We start from the raw sequence: 10,594 nt of genomic DNA, 5'->3' as shown, positions 1-10,594 counted from the left end.
TATAAGATTATTTCGGAGGCGTACATACCGCAAGTCCTAACTTTATTCTCTACAAGATCTCAGGCCTTAAACACATGTAAATTTTGGGAGAACCTTTCAGTATTACATATATACATTTCAGGCCAAAACTGATATAACCCATGACTCGCAATCCATTCATTGATAGTGGACTCTCCCACTCGGCGCGAAGTCATAGTTCACCACATATGATGGTCTACAATATTAACCTTCACAACTCATATAAATCAACTAGATGCCAAGGTACGTTGCACCCCCACATTATTCACTGGGTGATCTCTTTATACATCCGCATCATCAGTCGGAATCACACGTTGAGGCAATATTTGAGCATCTCTGGCTCCCTCTAGTTCATCTGCGGCATCACGAACCGTCGATGCACAACCGATACCGAGTATGCAATGTCATACACTAGTAGATACAAAGGAATGTGAGATATACGTTTCAAGCAAAATCAATGCCGCACGATAAGGAATGAAAGAGGTGATATTGTTCCTAAACTTCATAGCCTTTGAGAGATAAGTACAGACGTCTCCGTACCGATCCTTCTGACTCTACTAAGCTTGCTCGTGACTCGTGAGACCTATGTAACCTAGTGCTCTGATACCAACTGTCAAGACCCAAAATTCCCACCTTCGGACTGTGATGGCGCCTAACATTTCACTTGCTAGGCAAGCCAACGTTAGAATACTATTAACTAATTTTTAGAAACAAATGCGGAAGAAAAGTTTGAAATATAGTGAATAATCCATAAAAACAATGGTGTCTAAATACCATCCCAGAATTGGTGTCACAAGTGCACGAGCTTCTAGAATAATACAAATAAAGGTCTAAATAAAATGAAGCTGTCTGGAAATTATAACACAGCTAAAGTAAAATAGACGGGGACTTCAGAACTGTGGACGCCATGAAGTTATACCTCTAGTCTCCTCCGAGTAGCTGAAATCCGAGCAAGTCTATGGCACGCCGCTGGGACCAACTCTGAATTCTGCACAAAAAGTGCAGAGTGTAGTATTAGTACAACCGACCACATGTACTGGTAAGTGCTGAGCCTGACCTTGACGACGTAGTGACGAGGCTAAGGCGGGTCACTTACATTTCATGTGCATAATATTAGTGACAACAACAATAATAGAAATAAATCGGGTAACTCATTTATAATAATTGAAGCCAACTCAGCAGTCATAATCAATTATCATTTCCATCAATTCTGTTGCAGTGTGCAACCCGCTCTCACAATATATTCACATTCAATTCTGTTGCAGCGTGCAACCCGCTCTCACAATATATTCACATTCAATTCTGTTCGCTCTCACAATATTATCACATTCAATTTTGTTGCAGCGTGCAACCCGCTTTCAAATTAAATTCATTTTAATCAAGTTTGTTGCGGCGTGCAACCCGATCCTCCAATATATATATGTATGTCGACTTTAAAATAAGTTTGTTACGGCGTGCAACCCGATCCTCCAATATGGACTTTTAATAAGTTTGTTGCGGCGTGCAACCCGATCCTCCAATATGGACTTTTAATAAGTCTGTTGCGGCGTGCAACCCGATCCTCCAATATGGACTTTTAATAAGTCTGTTGCGGCATGCAACCCGATCCTCCAATATATTCATTATAATTAATTCTGTTGCGGCGTGCAACCCGCTCCTCCAACATATTCATTTACCAATCCTTATAGAAGAATTTACCCAATAAATGCAACAACTAATATAAAATTATAAGACAACAAGCATACAATAATTATGATTTAATTGCGAAACAAAAAAAGGCTAATAGCAAATTATTATAGAAATCAGAGAGAAAATATACAATTTAATATTTAATATGTTAAATGTCAAATAACAATTAAAACACATAATTCAAATAGCATGTAACAATTAATGCAGGAATTCAAGAATTTATATTTGACAAGGAATAGGAGAGAAATAATTATTATAATAATTTATGATTTTTCAAGTAAGATGGCAAACAATTAATTTCACGATGTATAGACACTCGTCACCTCGCCTATACATCGTTCACATACTTTTCACATAACAAATAATTTAAGAGTTCTATTCCCTCAAGTCAAGGTTAACCACGACACTTACCTTGCTTTGCAAATTCCAATCAATTACTCGACCACAGCTTTTCTTTTTAAATTTGTCTCCAAAAGCTTCAAATCTATTCACAAACAATTCGATATACTCAATACCAAGCATAGGAATTAATTCCATATGAATTTACAAATTTTCCAGATAAAAATCTGAAATTTATTTAAATATTCGAAAGTGGGACCCACGTCTCAAATCTCGGAAAAACTTACGAAATCCGAACACTCATTCCGAGACGAGTCCAACCATATAAAAATTATCCAATTCCGATGTCAAATGGACCTTCAAATCTAAATTTATCATTTTTGGAAAGTTTTACAAAAATTCCAATTTCTTCCGTATAAATCCGAAATAAATGATGAATATAGACTTAGATTTATGAAATACAATAACTATATGATAAAGAACACCTACCCAGTTCGAAATCGTGAAAAACCCCTTAGAAATCGCCCCTAAGCCGAGTTATAATTGAGGGTTTGTGAAAAATGGGAAATAATCCCGTTTTGGTTCTCTTTTAAGTCACAGGCGTCAAGCCTTCTTCACGTTCGCGAAAGGCCTGTCGCGTTCGCGATGAATAGCAGCCAGTGGCTTTCATGTTCGCGAGTCCTCCTTCGCGTTTGCGAAGGCATTTTCCCCCCGGCCTTCGCGTTCGCGTGCCAGTGATCGCGTTCGCGTAGAAGGACAACAGACCCCTCCCCCAGGCCTCTAAAGCTTCGTGTTCGCGACCCAATCTTCGCATTCGCGAAAAAGGAAAATTCAGCCAGCCCATTTTTCTCTTCGCGTTCATGAGAGTACATTCGCGAATGCGATGAAGGAAATACCAAAAGCCTGAAGTTGCAGAAAAAATAGATTTTCTAAGTTCAAAATCATCCTGTATCATATCCGAAACTCACCCGAGCCCTCGGGGCTCCAAACCAAAAATGCACACAAGTCGTAAAAAATCATACGAACTTGCTCGCGCGATCAAATCGCCAAAATAACACCTACAACTACGAATCGAACACCAATTCAAAGAAAATTTTCAAGAAAACTTTAAATCTTATATTTTTACAACCGGACGTCCGAATCACGTCAAATCAACTCTGTTTCTCACCAAATTTGGCAGACAAGTCATAAATATTATAGTGGACCTATACCGGGCTCCGAAATAAAAATATGGATCCGAGGTCAATAAATCCAACATCAGTAAATTCTTAGCAATCATTAACCTTTCAAGCTTTTAATTTTTCATCAAAATTCCATATCTCGGGCTAAGGACCTCGGAATTCGATTCCGGGCATACGCCCAGGTCCCAAATCACGATACGGACCTACCTAAATTGTCAAAACATTGATCCGGGTCAGTTTGCTCAAAATATTGACCAAAGTCAACTCATTTGAGTTTTAAAGCTCTATTTCATATTTTAATCCATTTTTCACATAAAACTTTCCGGAGAAGTTGTACGGACTGCGCATGCAAGTCGAGGAGTTATACATGGTGCTTTTCGAGGTCTTAGAACACAGAATTACTTATTAAATTTAAAGATGACAATTTGGGTCATCACATTCTCCACCTCTAAAACAAACGTTCGTCCTCGAACGGAGTTAGAAAAAGTACCTGAGCTGGAGAAAAGGTGTAGATATTTACTCCTCATGTCCGACTCGGACTCCCGGGTAGATGCCTCTATCAGCTGACCTCTCCATTGAACCCGAACTGAAGGATAAATCTTAGACCTCAACTGGCGAACTTGCCGGGCTAGTATTGCCACCGGCTCCTCCTCGTAAGTCAAATCCTTGTCCAACTGGACAGAGCTGAAATCTAGCACATGGAAGGGATCACCATGATATTTCTGGAGCATATACACATGGAACACCGGATGAACCGCTAATGAAATAGGTGGTAATGAAAGCCTGTAGGCTACTTCACCCACCCTTTCAAGAATTTCAAAGGGTCAGATATACCTAGGGCTCAACTTGCCCTTTTTTCCGAACCTCATTACACCTTTCCTCGGTGAAACCTGGAGCAATATTCTTTCTCCAACCATGAATGAAATATCACGAACTTTACGGTCAGCATAAATCTTTTGTCTAGACTGAGCTGTGCGAAGTCGATCCTGAATAATCTTGACCTTATCCAAGATATCCTGTACCAAATCGGTACCCAACAACCGAGCCTCTCACGGATCAAACCAACCAACTGGCGATCGGCATCGCCTTCCGTATAATGCCTCATATGGAACCATCTGAATGCTCGACAGGTAGCTATTATTATAAGCAAACTCCGCAAGTGGCAAGAAATAATCCCAAGAACCTCCAAAGTCTATAACACAAGTGCAAAGCATATCTTCCAATATCTGAATAGTACGCTCTGATAGACCGTCTGTCTGTGGATGAAATGATGTACTCAACTCCACCCGCGTGCCTAACTCACGTTGTACAACTCTCCAGAAATGTGAGGTAAATTGCGTACCTCGATCTGAAATAATAGACACGAGCACCCTGTGAAGGCGGACAATCTCACGAATGTAAATTTCAGCTAACCTCTCTGAAGAATAGGTAACTGCCACTGGAATGAAATGTGATGACTTGGTCAACCTATCCACAATGACCCAAACTGCGTCAAATTTTCTCTGAGTCCGTGGGATCCCAATAACAAAATCCATAGTGATATGCTGCCATTTCCACTCAGGAAATTCTAACTTCAGAAGCAAACCACCAGGTCTCTGATGCTCGTACTTAACTTGCTGACAATTCAGACACCGAGCTACATATGCAACTATATCCTTTCTCATTCTCCTCCACCAATAATGTTGCCGCAAATCTTGATACATTTTGGCGGTACCTGGATGAATAGAATACCTAGAACTGTGTGCTTCTTCAAGAATTAATTCACGAAACCCATCCACATTAGGCACACAAATACGACCATGCATTCGCAGAACCCCATCTTCCCCCACAGCAACCTGTTTGGCATCATTGTGCCGCACCGTGTCCTTAAGGACAAGTAATTGAAGATCATCATATTGCCTCTCTCTGATGCGCTCATTAAAGAAGGCCGAGCGACTGTGCAAGCTAGAACCTGACTGGGTTCTCTGAAACATATAACCTCACGAATTGACTAGCCAAAGTATGAACATCTTAAGCTAATGGCCTCTCACCAACCGGAATATACGCAAGACTGCCCATACTCACTGCCATTTTACTCAAAGCATCGACTACCACATTGACCTTTCCGAGGTGATACAAAATGGTGATATCATTGTCTTTCAAAAACTCCAACCATATTCTCTGCCTCAAATTAAGATGTTATTATTTGAACAGGTACTGAAGGCTACGATGATCAGTAAATACCTCCACGATACACCGTAGAGGTAATGCCTCCAAATCTTCAGCGCATGAACAATGGCTGCCAATTCTAAGTCATTAACAGGATAATTCTTCTCGTGATCTTTCAACTGCCGCAACGCATATACAATCACCCTGCCATCTTGCATTAATACTGCACCAAGCCCAATGTGAGAGGCGTCACAATATACCGTATACGATCCTGAACCTGTGGGTAATACCAACACTAGCGTTGTAGTCAAAGCGGTCTTGAGCTTCTGAAAGCTCAACTCACACTCATCTGACCATCTAAATGGGGCACCCTTCTGGGTCAATCTGGTCTTAATAGTTGTTCATAATAAATTACAGAATCGTCAATTAATTTCATGTTAACAAAAATCTCATTTCAAACCTTCACAATACTAATAACGAGATGTGAGGCATGAAGACCTCATAATTGTTTACCCGAATTAACGAGTTACATTTAATGCCACCTGGGCGGGCACCTACCTCGTAGGTTACAACTAAATATTACAACACGAATTTGGCAAGTATGCACAGAGAATTTCATACAAATATTTTAAAATATGCCTAACAGGCATGACTCCCTATTAGTACTATAGTACAAATTTAATTTCACAAGGGAGGATTTAAACACAAGGATTTTTATCACAAGGATCTCGTCCTTATATAACTTCCACCGCAGCTCGAAGCCCGATTTAAGCATATCATTTTATATTAAAATGAGAGGATCTCGTCCTCAATTTTGAATCACAAGTAATATGCACATCGTGCCAATCAAAAATTTCCATTTTCTCCTTTTAAATAATTTCGGTTACACAAAATCACAACACATAATGAACCCCATACCAGTAAGGCATATAATTCACAATTTGTAATTAATTATCCGGAAATTACATCAAAACTTATCGATATGAGTAATAGAAAGCCACTTTTAGCCTCACAGCTCTTATTAGTGACCAACATGGAATGATAGGCGTAGTTATCTCCATAGAATATCCTAACAGGAGTAAACACATAAGTAGATTATAGAATTACGAAGCTCACTCATAAATGGAGCACAATAGGAGGACTCGTCTCGATACTCAGAACCAAATCAAGTTAAGGAAATTATTCCTTTATATTAAATCGAGGTCGTGCCTGTAACGACACCATCTTATGTATCGACCTCCGCCATACAATAAAACAATTATATCAACGGCTGGGCCTCCACCTCTAGGACGCCTTCTACCCTCCTGTCCTCCACCCCTAACTAGTCGTGTGGGTGGTATAGTAACTGCAATGGGGCACGTAGCCTGAGTGCTTTGATGAAATATGTCTCTCCCAAGTCTGGGACAATTTTCTCATGATGTGCCTAGTATCACCGCATTCATAACAACCCATTTGCGAGTTTGGCTGCTCATACTGAGTCTGTGCCAAATAACTGGAATAACCATTGTAGGACACTTATGTCAGTGGTGCATTAAAAGAACTTAATAGAGCACCTCGATTAATCCGATGTGTGAACGGGTCTGGCCGGCTGCCCGAGCCCCCGCCATAATGATTTATACTCGCAGAGTAAAATCCACTGAATCCCCCAGAACCTCGAGACGTCTTGGTCTCCTTAGTTTCCTTTTTCCTCACCTCGAACACGTTCTAATATCTTGGAAATTTCTACCACTAGTGGAAATGAAGTATCATCCTGTATCTTCCGATTCATACAAAATTTTACGATCATAATTGAGTCTTTTAATGATTATGTAGACTCGCTCTCTAGTTGTAGGAAGCAAAGTAGAAATATGACGGGCTAACTTATTAAACCTGATGGCATATTATTACACCGTCATGGTGACCTGACGCAATCGTTCAAACCCTATGCGCCATGCATTACGGAGAGTCCGGGAAACAAACTCTTTCAAAAGTATTTCTGAGAACCGAGCCAAGTGGGCGGTGTTGTATTGGCCGGTCTTCTCTCTTCATATGCTTGCCATAGACACATGTAGAGAATTATCTCTCCGAAGGTCAATTTCTTCTTTTGTTATGCTGACTCAACACTGTTGAGCTGGCCCATTTCTTAACACACTCTTCGATTCTTCTTTGGGGTAAACTTTACCCCTATTTATATACAATGATCACAAAAGTAGAGCTCCATACAGACAATTCTTAGTCCATAATCTCGTCAACCACTGTACTTCCTTCGAAGCACCCCAAAATCCGCAACCGTGATGTTCACGCTGAGTAGACCTTCTATAAATTTAATGTTGTTTCTCTAACTCCTTTGGAACTGAAGTATAAGATTATTTCGGAGGCGGAGATACCGCAAGTCCCAACCTTATTCTCTACAAGATCTCAGGCCTTAAACACATGTAAATTTTGGGAGAACCTTTCAGTACCACATATATACATTTCAGGCCAAAACTGATATAACACATGACTCGCAATCCATTCATTGATAGTGGACTCCCCCACTCGGCGCGAAGTTATAGTTCACCACATCCGATGGTCAACAATATTAACCTTCACAACTCGTATAAATCAACCAGATGCCAAGGTACGTTTCACCCCCGTTGCACCCCCACATTATTCACTGGGTGATCTCTTTATACATCCGCATCTTCAGTCAGAATCACACGTTGAGGCAATATTTAAGCATCTCTGGCTCCCTCATAGTTCATCTGCAGCATCACAAACCGTCGACGCACAACCGATACCGAGTGCGCAATGTCATACACGAGTAGATACAAAGGAATGTGAGATATAGGTTTCAAGCAAAATCAATGCCGCACGATAAGGAATGAAAGAGGTGATATTGTTCCTAAACTTCATAGTCTCTGAGAGATAAGTACAGACATCTCCGTACCGATCCTTCAGACTCTACTAAGCTTGCTCGTGACTCGTGAGACCTATGTAACCTAGTGCTCTGATACCAACTGTCACGACCCAAAATTCTCACCTTCGGACTGTGATGGCGCCTAACATTTCACTTGCTAGGCAAGCCAACGTTAGAATACTATTAACCAATTTTTAAACAATTTTTAAATTATTAATAATCAAAAACACAAATGCGGAAGCAAAGTTTGAAATATAGTGAATAATCCATAAAAACAATGGTGTCTAAATACCATCCCAGAATTGTGTCACAAGTGCACGAGCTTCTAGAATAATTCAAATAAAGGTCTAAATAAAATGAAGCTGTCTGGAAATTATAACACAGCTAAAGTAAAATAGACGGGGACTTCAGGATTGTGGACGCCATGAAGTTATACCTCTAGTCTCCTCCGAGTAGCTGAAATCCGAGCAAGTCTATGGCACGCCGCTGGGACCAACTCTGAAATCTGCACAAGAAGTGCAGAGTGTAGTATCAGTATAACCGACCCCATTTACTGGTAAGTGCTGAGACTAACCTTGACGAAGTAGTGACGAGGCTAAGACGGGTCACTTACATTTCCTGTACGCAATATTAGTAACAACAACAATAATAGAAATAAATCGGGTAACTCGTTTATAATAATTGAAGCCAACTCAGCAGTCATAACCAATTATCATTTCCATCAATTCTGTTGTAACGTGCAACCCGCTCTCACAATATATTCACATTCAATTCTGTTACAGCGTGCAACCCGCTCTCACAATATTTTCACATTCAATTCTGTTGCAGCGTGCAACCCGCTCTCACAATATATTCATTTTAATCAAGTTTGTTTGCGGCGTGCAACCCGATCCCCTAATATATATATGTATTTCGACTTTTAAATAAGTATGTTGCGGCGTGCAACCCGATCCTCCAATATGGACTTTTAATAAGTCTGTTGCGGCGTGCAACCCGATCCTCCAATATGGACTTTTAATAAGTCTGTTGCGGCGTGCAACCCGATCCTCCAATATATTCATTATAATTAATTCTGTTGTGGCGTGTAACCCGATCCTCCAACATATTCATTTACCAATTCTTATAGAAGAATTTCCCCAATAAATGCAACAATTAATATAAAATTATAAGACAACAAGCATACAATAATTATGATTTAATTATGAAACAAACAAAGGCTAATAGCAAATTATTATAGAATTCAGAGAGGAAATATGCAGTTTAATATTTAATATGTTAAATGTCAAATAACAATTAAAACACATAATTCAAATAGCATGTAACAATTAATGCAGGAATTCAAGAATTTGTATTTGACAAGGAATAGGAGAGAAACAATTATTGTAATAATTAATTTATGAATAAAATAATTTAAGATTTTTCAAGTAAGCAACCAAACAATTAATTTCACGATGTATCGACGCTCGTCACCTCGCCTATACGTCGTTCACATGCTTTTCACATACCAAATAATTTAAGGGTTCTATTCCCTCAAGTCAAGGTTAACCACGACACGTACCTTGCTTTACAAATTCCAATCAATTACTCGACCACAGCTTTTCCTTTTAAATTTGTCTCCAAAAGCTTCAAATCTAGTCACAAACAATTCGATATACTCAATACCAATCATAGGAATTAATTCCATATGAATTTACAAATTTTAAGGATAAAAATCTGGAATTCATTTAAATATTCGATAGTAGGACCCACGCCTCAAATCTCGGAAAAACTTATGAAATTCGAACACCCATTCCGAGACGAGTCCAACCATATAAAAATTATCCAATTACGATGGACCTTCAAATCTAAATTTTTCATTTTTGGAAAGTTTTATAAAAATTCTAATTTCTTCCGTCTAAATCCAAAATAAATGATGAATATAGACTTAGATTTATGAAATACAATCACTATATGATAAAGAACACTTACCTAGTTCGAAAGCATGAAAAACTCCTTAGAAATCGCCCTTAAGCCGAGTTATAATTGAGGGTTTGTGAAAAATGGAAAAAAATCCCGCTTTGGTTCTGTTTTATGTCACAGGCGTCAGGCCTTCTTCGCGTTCGCGAAGGGCCTGTCGCATTTGCGATGAATAGCAGCCCGTGGTTTTCGTGTTCGCGAGTCCTCCTTCACGTTTGCGAAGGATATTTCCCCCTGGCCTTCGTGTTCGCGTGCCAGTGCTCGCATTCGCGTAGAAGAACAACTGACCCCTCCCCCAGGCCTCTAAAGCTTCGTGTTCGCGTTGAGCTAGTCATGTTCGCGAAGGGTAAAGTCCCCATAGCTTCGCGTTCGCGACCCAATCTTC

The sequence above is a fragment of the Nicotiana tomentosiformis genome, chromosome 11 (assembly GCF_000390325.3).
Source record: "Nicotiana tomentosiformis chromosome 11, ASM39032v3, whole genome shotgun sequence".
Classification (NCBI taxonomy): domain Eukaryota; kingdom Viridiplantae; phylum Streptophyta; class Magnoliopsida; order Solanales; family Solanaceae; genus Nicotiana; species Nicotiana tomentosiformis.
This window is presented reverse-complemented; position numbering follows the sequence as displayed.